This window comes from Paroedura picta, chromosome 9 (genome assembly GCF_049243985.1).
Source record: "Paroedura picta isolate Pp20150507F chromosome 9, Ppicta_v3.0, whole genome shotgun sequence".
In the NCBI taxonomy this organism is placed as follows: domain Eukaryota; kingdom Metazoa; phylum Chordata; class Lepidosauria; order Squamata; family Gekkonidae; genus Paroedura; species Paroedura picta.
In genome coordinates this window covers 28,812,220-28,826,205 of record NC_135377.1, presented here as the reverse complement: position 1 = coordinate 28,826,205, position 13,986 = coordinate 28,812,220, and the positions used below count along the sequence as shown (strand labels likewise).

General features: G+C 41.1%; 1 long non-coding RNA gene across 2 annotated transcripts in view; it reads left to right on the top strand.

Moving 5' to 3' along the window:
• Window positions 1-4,120: 4,120 nt before the first annotated feature.
• The window catches only part of LOC143844661 (uncharacterized), a 62,035-nt gene continuing 52,169 nt past the window's right edge, over window positions 4,121-13,986 (top strand). For both annotated transcript variants that reach the window (XR_013234075.1, XR_013234076.1), the window contains exon 1: window positions 4,121-4,264. This is a non-coding gene — a long non-coding RNA (uncharacterized LOC143844661). The remainder of the gene's footprint in view (window positions 4,265-13,986) is intronic.

The window sequence follows — 13,986 nt, the reverse complement described above, 5'->3', positions numbered from 1 at the left end:
GCAGTAAGCAATGGCAACAATCAGCACAAGGCCTCCCACCATAACAGGAAGTCTGGTAACCTAAGCTGATACTATAGGACTGGCAGATTCCGTCTCACCAGCCTGCAAAGCGGTCATAACATGATCATTACTGTCTCAAAAGGGCTATTTCCCTGCATCTTCAGATAGACAAAGATACAAGATTGCCTTTCCTTGATGAGGGAAATGCACAGATGACTTTAAACTATTGAATGGCAAACTTCACAGTTGTTTTAATTCCTTTCCCAATGCTAACAGTATTTACCATATCAGGGAAAAGAGGTTCAATTCCATCTCATAAAAGATTGCTGATCTCTTTTTGAACTGTCTTTTGTAGAAGATGGAAATCTGATTATCAGATGACAATTATGATTCTACATGTTATAATCATACAGTGATGATGCTTTTTCTATCATTCTAATGTATCTTTCTGATCTATTGAATATGGAAAGTAATTACAAAAATGATAGGTGCCATGTAAGATAACTGAACATTTCCCAGTCTTCATCTAATCAGTGTCCTTAATGACTGTGACTCTCATCTCCATTGCATTTATTGGAGGAAGGGCCAAACTCTTGATATGTTTGGTGTTGAAAAAGCTTAATAGACAAATGAATCAAGTAACCTCCCCATCCCATATTATAATATTGACCAGATCATCTGGACTGGAATAGGAGCTGCATGTCTGATCCTGGACTAAGCTTAATAAACTACACATTCATGGTTCAAACTCCCCTTCACTGTATGTGTGTAAAGTGCTTCCAAATCCAGCCAACTTATGGTGAACCTGCAAGGGGCTTACAAGAGAAGTGAAAGCAGAGGTGGTTTGCAATTGCCTTCCTCTGCAGAGTCTTCCTTGGTGATCTCCCTTCCATTATTTATTTATTTGTTGTTTGTTTGTTTATTTGGATTTTTATACCACCCATTCTTTACAGCTCTTGTCGGTTTACATGGAACACTGCATAACTTTACATGGAACATTATAATACTCTATAACATTATACAATTTTCAACAGAACGACACAATCTATCAGTAACAATTACAACACAACATGAATAACAACAGTGGGGAGAACAAATTGTTCCGTCATGAAAGGGTGTCTGAGGGGGGGAATCAGCAGATGTTCCAAGTCGGTCGGCCTCAAGCGAATGCCTGGTGGAGGAGCTCCCTTTTGCGGGCCCTGCGGACCTGTGGAAGTTCAGGCAGGGCTCTGATTTCCTCAAGGAGTTCATTCCACCAGGTGTGGGCCAGGACCGAGAAGGATCTGGCCCTTGTTGAGGTACGACGCGCTTCTCTGGGGCCAGGGATCCGCAGCCAGTTGGAGGTGGTGGAGCATAAGACTTTTGGGGGGTATAGGCAGGGAGGCGGTCTCTCAAATATACTGGAACCAAACTGCGTATGGCCTTAAAGGTGATTACCAAAACCTTAAGCTTAATCTAGAATTCAACTGGGAACCAGCCAAGTTGTTGGAGTGCTGGCCAGATGTGGGATCTCCATGATGTCCTAGTGAGGCCTGCATAGAGCGAATTGCAGATGTCCAGTCTAGAGGTGACTATTGCATGGATCACTGTGGCTAGGTGCTTTGGGTCCAGGTAGGGCGCTAGTAGCTTGGGTTGGCAGAGGTGGTAAAATGCCAGCCACACTACCTTTGTGACTTGGGCTTCTATTGTAAGAAAAGCATCCAGGATCATGCCCAGGTTCCTGGTGGAGTGTGTTGCTGAGAGCTGCACACTGTCCAAGGTGGGCAGTCGTGCTTCCTCCCATGGTCTCTTCCTACCCAACCACAGGACTGCTGTCTTTGCAGGGTTGAGCTTCAGATGACTCTGCTTGATCCATTTCGTCACTGCTTCCAGAAATCTGGCTAAGGGTTCTGGGGGAGAGTCAGGGCAGTCATCCATCAGGAGAAAGAGCTGGGTGTCATCCGCATATTGCTGGCAATCCAGCCCAAACCTCCGCACCAGCTGAGCCAGAGGGCGCGTAAAGATTTTAAATAAGATATTGACACTGCTTAGTTCCCAAGAGCTGATGTCATCTGGCTCTACTATGCAACCTTCCCTCCCATTGTATTTGATGAGTGTCTATAACAGCTGAGAAGTTGCCGCAGACTTATGGCTACTGCATAGGGTTTTCCAGGCAAGAGACAAAAGAAGTGGTTTGTCCGTTCATAGCGACCGTAGACTTCCTTGGTGATTTCCCATCCAAATAATAACCAAGGCAGACCCTGCTTCTGAGATCTAATAAAATCTGGCTAGTTTGGGACAAATAGGTGAGGGCATCATACTTGATAAGTAACATAAAACCTTTGGTTTCAGGTGAGTAGCTGTGTTGGTCTGCAGAAGAAGGGTGAAATTCAAGTCCAGTAGCACCACAAAACCCAACAAAATTTCCAGGATATACGCCTTTGAGAATCAAAATTCCCTCTGTGATTTTATTTTATGAAGGGAGTTTACACCCTGGAAAACATGTTGGTCTTTAAAGTGCTACTGGGGTTGAATACCACCATGCCTGCTATCCATACTAGCCTGTCAATTCTTGCCCAGTCAACAAAGCAGTGCATTCTGACTGCGTCATCCCATCTTCCCTTTTTGAGTTTGTTCCAGATTAAATGAGCCTCAGGCGTCATGAGTTAGATAGTCTGCCCTCCACCTTAAGTATGGTCAACTGCAGTGCTAGTTTTCCCTTGCCAATAATAAATCCAACTGATATATGATTGCCTTCTTCTAGGAGTCCTTTCTCAGCTATGTGATACTGAACATTAGTCTTTCAATATGACACAGGTTTTTTGCGACAACAAACCATCTAGAGAGGGCTGCTTCATAGGTGATACTGGAAATGAACAGGAATATATATACGTGCTCCACAGATCTTTGGTGTTCTCTGTAGATTGTGAGAGTCATGGTTGAAAAGTTCTCATAGCTGCAAGCAACTTGTACAGTGATTATGGAGAAAGTTCCTGGCCCATGTGGCATGCAGAGGTATACATGCAAAACACTCGTTTAAGTCTATTAATCTCTGTGTCTTTCAAGCAGGAGACTTTGGATGATTAATGACAAAATATGCTACGACGATTAAAGTTGTTCCTTAGAAATGTTTTCTTGAATAGATGTGGAAATGCTGCTTTTTGGCTGTACCCCGTTTTGACTTATAAATGCACCAGTTCAAAATGAATGAGCAAATTTACTAAAAAACCAAATGTTCTTCAAAAAACAGAGTGGAGATACAAACCAAAATAATGCACGGCACTGATCAAAGAAAAAAAAAGCCTCATGAGAAATGAAAGTCTGCTACCACTATTACCTAAATCCAAAGTGGAATATTTTTTTAGTCACAATAGTGATAATCTGCAGTGTAAAGTTTACTGGATTTCCGAGTCCTCTGACATTCGGAGTGAATGTGTAATGGAACTAAAAATATACTACAAGTTGCTACCACTGCCTTCAGAATAGCATCATATATAAAAATGCCAGGATGATCTCCATGTGACATAATGCCTTGCCTCGTAAAATAAGATCCCAGGATTGGCCTCAATCAGCTTGCAAGATGTGGCTGGTATTACTACCCAGTTGTATATTTGGCTTCATTCATTACAGTCCAACCGAACTGCCGACTCCGAGTGTTTATTCTGTGTGTTCTAATGATTAGTGTCATTCTTTTTAATTTGCATCGTGCTGCTTGTTAGAGCTCAGCTTGATTGATACAGTATGACAACAGGTAATAGATAACAATGGTGATAAAACAGTAATCATCGCGGCTGGGACTTAGAAACCCCATTCCCTTTTCTTCTGTCTCTCTCCCTCTCCCTTTTTCCAAGCTTTCCTCAGCTGGAAAGTTCTGACATCTGCTGGTTTGGGACGTGGCTGAACAGCTGTCAGCAGTAGGGTAGCTGCTTTCCGCAGCAGTTGGCGGGATGGCAGGGTGCCAGCTTGTACCATCTGCGCGCCTGACATTTCTTTCTAATTAACAGTAGGGTTAATTGTTCTGGCAGGCTCAAACGTAGTGTCTAACATTACCCAAGGGAAAAGCGTACAACTGCACAAGTGGCAGGGAGCTGGGGGAGCCGCGCTTAGAAACCTATTGAGGGAGAATGGTTAACAACAACTAATGATTTTACTAGCTGGCCACATGCGAGAAGGCGGAGGTATTTCTCTCTTCCACCCCCCTCCCTTCTGATGAATTATGCCAAGCTGGTAATGATGTAGAAGGAATCAGGCACGGAAAGGCTGAGACGGCTGCCTTGGGGCAATTGTGAGGGAACAATCTGCATGTTATTACTGCATATTCATACCTAATTGTGTTAGGCTTTGCTAATAGAGCAGAATGACAGTATGAAAAATCGAGCAACTGCTTTATAGCCAACAAAGCGAGCGTGTTTTCCCCCCTGCACTCCGAGTGCTGACTGATCATTTAGACATTTAGTTGCTCAATATGACAAGTCTACCATTTGTTAACTTGACATATTATAATTTATAAAGATGTATTCTAATTTTACTTTTAGTTTATTCTCAATTTTATACAATATTCATGATAGCAATTTGAATGGGGGGGATATTCATGGCCATTGTTAGCAGCTATGATTCAAATGAAAGTATTTCGGCTTGAAGCATTGCTATTGTTTTATGATGTATTAATTTTAATGTTTAAATAGCTCTCTCATTTATTAGTCCAACATAAACCAGGCGTTGATGAGAAATCCTTATTACTGGGAGGCCTGAATGTACCGCTTTAGTTCATGCCTCTGTATTTTCACAATGAAACCCTCTCTCCTGTTTTTTAAAAAGTGGGAGAATATCAGACGAATAAGGCAGGTTCTCATTTGAGTTGTGCTGAATCCATTGCAACATAAAAAGTTTATGCTGTTGAAGAACAGTTACTTCCTAAATGGGAAAGAAGGTGGAGTTTATGCCATGACCCTTTGGCCTTCCTCCATCGCAAGGAGACTTCCACTAACAGAACCCACTTTTTCTATCAGGAAGAATTTCTTACATTGAATAAACCTCTGTCTTAATGACTCTGATTTTATTAATCAACATTCTAGGTTTCGATGGGAATGCATTTTGACTATGAAGACATTTTAAATCAAAGACCTTTGTCAGATGTCTATCCATTGCCTTTTTTCTACCTTGATTACCCAGTAGTAATCTGTAATTTCCAGACCTATGACCTTCTTTTTTCTGTTCAAAGGAATGGACAGTTTGATTAATCAAATTATAGAACATGATGCAGGCCAGTTCTGGTCCATATTCCATATTTCATGTACCTGTCACATGAAATGCTGCAATATTGCTCAGGATTTACTCATTGGCATTTGATTAATGGATCTATAAGATCTTAAATATGCCCCTCCTCCTGGGGTACTATCTCTCTTGGCATCCATATACATTTCAATGAGCCAGTTCCTCAGTCTTCCCTGGCTGCCTGCATTTCTGCATCACTCTTAGGCTATCACTCCAAGAGTCTTCATTCAAATCCATTTTAGCTTCCCAAGTTATGATGCATTTCTAAAGGCTCCTCCCGCTCCCAGCACTGTGGTCACCTTTGATTAATAGCACATGATGCCTGCTTTCTTTTTACACTGATCAGCAAAAAATAAAAAAGTGTTTGTCCATTTATTTTGTTTATATGCAATTATATCTAAAAACAAATGTGGTTGCTTAAATGTTATACATTCCAAGTGTCTATTTTCAAACTAGCATTTAGATGTTCTATCCATGATATTATTTAAATGGTAACATTGGTGCAACTTAATTATGTAGTAAAATACTGGGAGATTATGGTCAAAGTACATATGATATGGCTGCAGTACTCGGTTAATTTATGAGTCCTCTAAAATTGTGGATATTTGCGGGTAATTTTATGACTTCAGACATAGAAATATGGTGCCAAACATAAGTTTTGTTCTTTTGTGGTTTTCAAGAAATCAAAGTATGCTTTAAAGACTTATGCTGAGCATCTGAAGTCACAACTTGCATCCAAGGATAACATGATTCACTTCTTTCCCCATAAACTTCATTACAATCACACGGAAAGAGTCTCGTTTACTGCACACAGTGGTATGCCCTTTCAAAAAAACAACTTCCATCCGCATCGTCTTGTGCATCTTTTACTCAAAGTAAGTCCCACTGAATTCTTTGGGACCAACTTCCGCAGAAGTGTGCAGGGAATTGGAATCTTAACACATTCAAATGTGACTGCTCCCCCTCCCTCCTTTTCAGAATGCTGTGGGGGGAACATATGAATTACTTTCATGAACGATATAAAACAAGCCTGGAGCTAACACAATTTCTTATGCATGGAAGATGCTAAACATATTGGCCTTAAGCAAAAACTAATAAAAAATCTTGATTAGGTTTAATGTAATTATTGTAAAGAGTATTCCCACTTCTCATGATTTCTCCTCTTCAGTACAATTAATTGCAGAAAGTTTGGGATCCCAGTTGCCAGCCAGTCAAGATATGTGCCAGGTAAGAGCAGTTAAATTGTTCCCAGCTGGGGTACATGCTTCAGTGCGGTGTTTCATGCACGGAGCTTTCATTTAAACTGTACTCTTAGTGCTTCCAGGTCTTCAGATTTTCTTGGGGGGGGGGAACGAATGCTTAATGAGAGGAACTGAAAACTGTTTGAGGCTTTGCTGCATTGGTAAATAAGATTTATTTATTTGCAATATTTACTATTTGATAGAATAATAGACAATGCTAATTTTGATTACAACTTTTAATTGTTGTGTAATTTGTAATTTTTATCACAACACTACTATGAATTTTATTCTTCTCATTTAACTGATTGAGAATAGGAACTGAAGCCATTTTGTCACTTAGAGCTTGGGTCTCGGGGGGGGGGACCCAGCTAAAAATAAAACACATTTTATTTGTAGTATTAAATATGCACAAATGGAAAAGGAGTAAATGGGACCAAGTGTCTCAGAACAGAACATTCTGGATAGTGACGGATAAACTCTCATCAGCTGGATTCAAAACTTGCTCAGTTTTCCCAGGGTTTCTTGTCTGAGCACTCAGATAAAAGCTATGTTCCTGAGAGTTCTCTCTAGGCTCATACGGCAGGCTTATGGATTGATGATGTTACACGTTCATGCTTTATTGCCTTCTGGGATAGATGGTTCCCAAGCCCAGCTATAGCTGAGGGCTTTTTCTGCATTCAAAAGCCCCTCCTTCCCACCATGGAAAGAGCAAAACAGATCAAGAGACATTTCTGGATGGAGGACAGCAGCTACATAAAATGTGTTCAAGAAACAATGGAGGGGATCAACCCAAACAGAAGGCTCCATGGCTGAACAATCTGGTCACATAGTTTATAGCAATGGGTTAGAGTTTCATCAAAGGTAAAGGCTAAATTCAGGGTTGACAGTTCTCCCCATGGCTACTAGCGGAGGATGGGAGGTAGGGTAGCCTAATCCAGATTGGGAAACTCCTGGAGATTTGGTGATGGAGCCTGGGCAGAACAGGGACATCAGTAGGGTATAATGCCATAGAGTTCACCCTCCAAAACATCCATTTGCTCCAGGGCACCTGATCTCTGTAGTCTGGAGATGAGCTGTAATTCCCAGGGAATCCCCAGGTCCCACTTGGAGGTGGGCATCCTTAGCTAAATTTTATACATTTCTACCAATCAGGTTGATCATCCCAAGTACTGGCCACATGTATGCAAAACCTCATTTTACATTTCAAAAGAGAAAGAAAGAAAAAGAAAGCTGCTAGGTAGGGTTGCCAGCCTCCAGGTGGTGGTTGGAGATCTCCTAGAATTGCAGGTGTTCTCCAGCTGATATAGACTGGTTCCTGGGAGAGTTCCAAATCTGCTCTGGAAGTTGGTCTCTGTGCCATTATATCCCATTGAGGTACTTCTCTACCCCAAACCCCACCCTCCTCAGCCTCTACCCCTAAAATCTCCAAGAATTTCCCAACCCAGAGCTGGAACCCCATGAAAATGACAAATGCATACCAAGGGTGGGATGAGCTTCATCAATATCTCTACCTAGTTCCTATATCAAAATATTCTCCCATACTTTGGTTATGGACTAGAATCAACATAATGACTTTCCATCAATTTTTGGAATGCATTTTAAAAAATATAGGATTGCCTTGCATAGAGCCAGATCATTCATTTATCTAGTTTTTTATGGGCTGCCCTGACTGGCAGTGGCATCGCAGGGTATCAGGCAGAGAAAGTTCTCTCCCGGCTCTATTGCTTGAGATGAACACGGGATGCTAGTTGGAAGCCTAGTACACATTGTTCATTTCGTATTCAAAGATACAGAGATAATGAAAGCAAAATCATGGAAATATTCTGTGGTTGGTGAGAAAAATAGCTTAATTATGCCCAACTGAAAGCCTAACCACCTTGCTAGTTATTTAAAGTTATCCCTAGCTAGCCGGTAATGCATAGTAAGGAGGAGGAACTCTGAATTTTATTTCCTTTCCCCTCAATTTGTTGCCATTTTTAAAAAGCCACTAAAATAAAACTTTTGGAGTATTATGTAATGGTTTGTGATTGTTTACATAGCTTAAATCATGCAGTTTTGTAGCCCAGTATTTCTGCTTTTTAAATCTTAATTCTTAATGCATTTAACAACATTTACTATTAATGCAGTTTTCAAGGACACATCTCTTGTGCTAGAGGATGATTTATGCCAATTCCTCGCTTTCTTGCAACACAATGCTACACCGGAGTATGGCAAGAACCTGAAGATTCCAAGTTTTGGGAACCCTAATACATGTAAAAGGTTGGAGGTTAAGAGACTCACCCAGACCATTACCACATGGAGGATGCAAAGCCACACTGCTGCCTGGGTTTGGTTCGGGGATAGTCAGTGTCTTCCCACAACCAAACTGGGTAGCATTTGGCCCTCTGCCACCTGTCCACCCTGGATTTTTGCTACTGCTGATGGACAGAAAGTGGAAACTTCCAGCCGTTTGTTTAGGTCACCAATCATTGTGATGTGGTGAGAACTCCCCAGTCACCTCCCAGGTCCACTTGAGAGCCCCCTCCATCCAAAATAAATTCTAAAAATTGCCAGGATTGCATTTTAACACAAAACTATTACAACACACACAATGGAATTTTAAAAATGGGCTGTGTTATTGTGTCATCCCCTCTCATACACATATGTGGACTGTCCCAGATTTAACTAAAACAAAAAACCCCCCAAACTTGGGGTGTTTTTTGGTTTGTTTGTTTGGTTGGTTTTTTTTTTGCTATTTTGTTACTTTAGAATTGCGTTGTACCGTGATCATACTTGGGATGTTTTTTATTATCTGCTGTGGGTTGAAGGGAGGGTTGAAGCAGTGCCCCAACTGGAAACAGCCTGGTTTTTCCACAGACACATGTCCCAGGGCCGACATATGTTCTGTTGAAGCCCAGAGTAAAAAAGGGAACGCCCATTTATCTGCGTTCCCTTGCCGCAGGCCAACTGAGGGCCTGAGTCACACCAGGCCTGGGACCACCATGGACTGGGCCCACTTCCATCTGGGAGTGGGAATTAATCCTGATCCCCAACAGGAAGTGAGACCAGCCAAATCCCTCATGCAGAAGCAATCTCAGTGTCACATTTAAGCATGTACAAACTTCCAGAGGCTCTGGGTTATGATTCCAATTTAGTCCTTTATCACATGTCCAACAGGCAGAGACTTTTTGTCTCACATTTGTGTTAGATACATCAGAAACCTAAACTTCACAAGAGATGGGGGTTTTGTTTGTCCCTGGTATGTGTGTTGTTTTTCATATGCAACCAGAGTAATAATGATGTTAAAAGGCTGAAACCTGTATGAAAAGGTGCACTCACACATAAGCAGGATCCAGTTGGATTTCTAAAGACTTCATGTGCTGATGTATAACTTATTTCAAGTTTGTGAGAAGGGTAGCTATGAGTAAATGTTGGATAAAAAGGGCCCATTCATATTATTTATCTTGGATTTTTGACCACATTTGGTCATTTCTCACTGAATTTCTCTAAAATGTCTTATGGGAAAAGAAAATTCCATGTTTCTCTTTTAGAAAACCCATAGTTCAACTAAGGAGATGAAATGTTGACTCTAGTGGTTGACCTCAGTATGCCAGTGTTGTTTGAAGATGTAGCATTCTGTGATGTTGAATTAAAATGCAGTATGGTGATTCAGCATGGATGGTGCCAGCAAAAGTTCTGTGCAGATATTGCATTAAGACCTGCAGTTGACCTTCTTGGACAAATGTGTGAATAGTGGTGGTAAAGGCCTGTAGTCATAACTGAAGCTCTTGCCAGGTCTATGGGAACAGCAACAAGAGTGAAAAATAAAAATATCTATGCCTTCAGTAAATCAGAGCACAATTATACATTGAAGGAAGGGTATTGAGGTGGACTCTTTCTGTCAAATTGTGCATTTTTTGAGCACACTCAAAGTATACTAAGTGGGGGCTTTTTGTGAGTTGGACGGCGGCCAATCAAGTAGGCTATGAGTTGTCCACATGCAACCTTGGAATTATATAGTGTTATGATTATAACACTGGATAAATGAAAGGAGGAATGTACTTCATGTACAAATAGCAGATCACAAAAACAATACATGGTTGGATGACTGCTATGTTTCTTGACAGGTCGCCACACCCAGAAGAAAAGTAGGATTGGGTGAGATGCCTCGTTGTTTCTTGAGTACTGCCACTGCAGTCATGGTTAGCCTAGAAGTTACTAAGAGCATGAAACTCATTGTGGCATCACAAATAAGCTCATGGAAATGGGGCAGAGGCAATGGCCAACACAGATTTGGGGTGGTTACCACTGCTACCACCATCTGTGGATCCTTTAGTGTAGGTTCTTCTTTGGCTGAAACTGTACAAAGGGTAGACATTATTTCAGGTAGAAAGGAAATCAGCATAATAACTGAATTATATTGATGAGTAATTACTTAAAATAATTAAGAAGACTATTAGGATGATAAACAGTTCTCTGAGCTCTCTCAGTCTCACCTAACTCACAGGGTGTCTGTTGTGGGGAGAGAAAAGGGTAGACTATGGTAAGCTCCTTTGAGACTCCTTTAGGTAGCAAAAGGTGGGGTACAATCAAAAAGCTCTTCTTTCTTCTTCTAATAGATGCCTTTCTAGGATTTTCTCATTCAGGTGGTATATTTGTCTTAGTCTTGTATCATTGTGGATTATAAGGCTTCACCAAAATCAATGAACGTCCCCATAAAAATATCCTTGCAAGGAGAAAATGATCAATGTAACCCTAAACAGATTGATATCAGAAGGGTGAAACTCTGCTCCATATGGCACTGCACCAGGGAAACAATTCTGATATTGCCTTCTCTCTGGTATGCTAGTTTTCTGTGTGGAGCTCCACCTGGCATCTGACATGCTACAGCCTAGATACTGGCTAACCAATTCGGTTGATCCAAATGAGTAGCCGTGTTGGTCTGAAGTAGCACAATAAAATCAGAGTCCAGTAGAACCTTTAAGACCAGCAAAGATTTAATCAAGGCGTGAGCTTTCGGGTGCTGACGAGGGGTGCTTGCTCACGCCTTGATTAAATCTTTGTTGGTCTTAAAGGTGCTACTGGACTCTGATTCAATTCGGTTGAAACCAGGTGTATGTCATGCAGCTGTAACTAACATCATGACCAAAAAAAGTGAACTGCAGAAGAATCACACTGGAAAAGGATTGCAATTGGGTATTAGTAATCAGCTCAAAAGCTTTTAACAACCATATCAGGTACATTTCTACGGCTGCCATGTGAACAAGCAAAAAGAACTTTAAAACGGAGGTGGGAAATCGCAGTGTAGGCTCTGTACGTGTTGTAGAGGTTTGTGTAATTTTTACAGATGTGAATACTTGGCATACTCTCCTCAGTTCCTCCTTATAACTAGGAATGGTTTGGATGAAGGCTTCCTGAAGATGAAAATTAGGTTGATTTTGGCTCCCCCACTTTCTCTCTCCTTTCTGCGTTTGCTGCTTGAACATAGGAGTTGTTACTTAATATCAATAATTTTATATTTTATTGCTGTTGGAGGAACATTACTAAAATTAGTGTCTATTATCCAAGAACGTTTATCCATCTTACTAGCAATCCTCAGAATGTTTAACTGCCAACAAGTAGTGTTTCCAGGGTTCATTTTAAAAGTAGGCTTAATAGTAGCCTAGCACCAAGGCTGTGTAATGGAAGCTGGGTCTCCGAGCTCCACTGTGCTTACTGTACACCCTGGCTAGTGGCTCTTCACTCAGAAACGGAAGGAGAGTGGCTTATTCTATTTTTACTTGCGGTTTTCAGGCAGGGAAGCTCAGAAACTAGTAGAAATGGCAGTCACATTGGCAAAAAAATTGGCCATACAAAAGGGCCGTGATTGTCTTGATGCACAATTGTCATTTTGTGTGAATAGGGCAATGCAAGTGCACACATTTCCCAGCAGTGGCATGTGCAAATGTGTTAGCAGAGTAATTAAGGCTGTGAGTTTACACACCCTGATTAAAGAATAGGTAAAGATTTATTCAGGAATTGCCATACTTGATAGTGCAGAGGAGAGGCAGAGATAGGAGCTGACTAAACGTCTAACAGAGAGAGAGAGAGAGAGAGAGAGAATCTGTGGCCTCTGAGAAGAAGCAGGAAATTGCCCCTAAGAGTAGCAATCTGGAGACAGACCAGGAATGACACTTAACAAGAGAGAAGATGCTAACCTCACTATCCTATCTAACAGTCTTGTTGCCCCCTGCAGGGTCTTCTTCTATTCTTTGTACACCAGACATTTGTGTACAAAGCAGATGAGAAGAAGACCCTGCACGGGGCACAAAATGTCCATACTGGGAGAGCATGGGGGAACGTGCTATCCCATTACACAAGTCTGGAGTTCCAAAACTGTAATGAAAAGATTGGAAAGAGCCCAAGTGTACAAGCCTTACAGAAACCACAGATAAGAAAGAAAAGTGGGCAAGTATTTGAATCACAATTTGACTTTAAAAAGTCAGTTTTTAAAATCAAACACTTGGAATTGCCCAAAATGATACTACCATTCTTTTTACATGTTTGTTCATGCACCATGTTCTTGTGCTGTGCACATCGTCTTCCATTGCTTGTCTAGCATCCTCTCCCCTGTCCAACTCTCCCAACAAAAACAGATATTAACTTACAAAAGTGATGCTCTCATTGGTCACCTTGAACCTTCCAGAAAGATGTTGGTGTTAGCAAAACCACATGGCAAGTCCTTCCATGTCATCTGCTTGTATTCCAATTTTTCTATTTTGCCTGTCCAACTTCCAAAGCTCAATATGTCTTTTATTTGTATTCTAAATGACACAGAAGACATATTTCTGCTTGTCTTCCCTTTTGTATTATTAATTGCCTGCATACCTGGGCCCCTGGTTTGAAAAAAAAAAACATTTTTGGGACTGACAAAGATAGTTCTGCCCCCCCCCCCCGCAAAGTTACCATTTTGCTCTACCTCTTTGGCTTCTTGCCTTCACTTTCTTCCCCTTGAGTGGTTTAGTCATATGAGTGGAGTAACTCATTCTTTTTATATATATAATTTTATTTATTTCATGGAAAGGGTGGGGGGGGGTGAAGGGATTGATGTACAGTATACAGTGCAGGGAAGGAGGGAGAGGGAAATAGGTCAGTTTTCAAATACAGTCTCATCTTAACATTATCTACTAGTTAGCTAATTACAGTGATTCTGTGTTTTTATGGATAATTATGTATCTTGATAATCCAGAAAGCGTTTCCAATGGTTTTGAAATTTTTCTGGAAGTTCATTTCATACCATGCCAGTCAGTCTTGCCATTGATACAAAGTGCCCCATCTTGTCCAACCATTCTTCAACTTCTGGAACTGATGTTTGCTTCCACTTTGCTGCGACACAACAACATATGTTTAGCATATGAGTGACTCATTCTTGATGTGCGCTCCAGTACTGAATGCTTGACATTACTTCCAGTATTTGAGTTTGTCGTCTCTCCAGCCCAGCTTTTTATATTATTTCTCTCAATACATTTTCTTT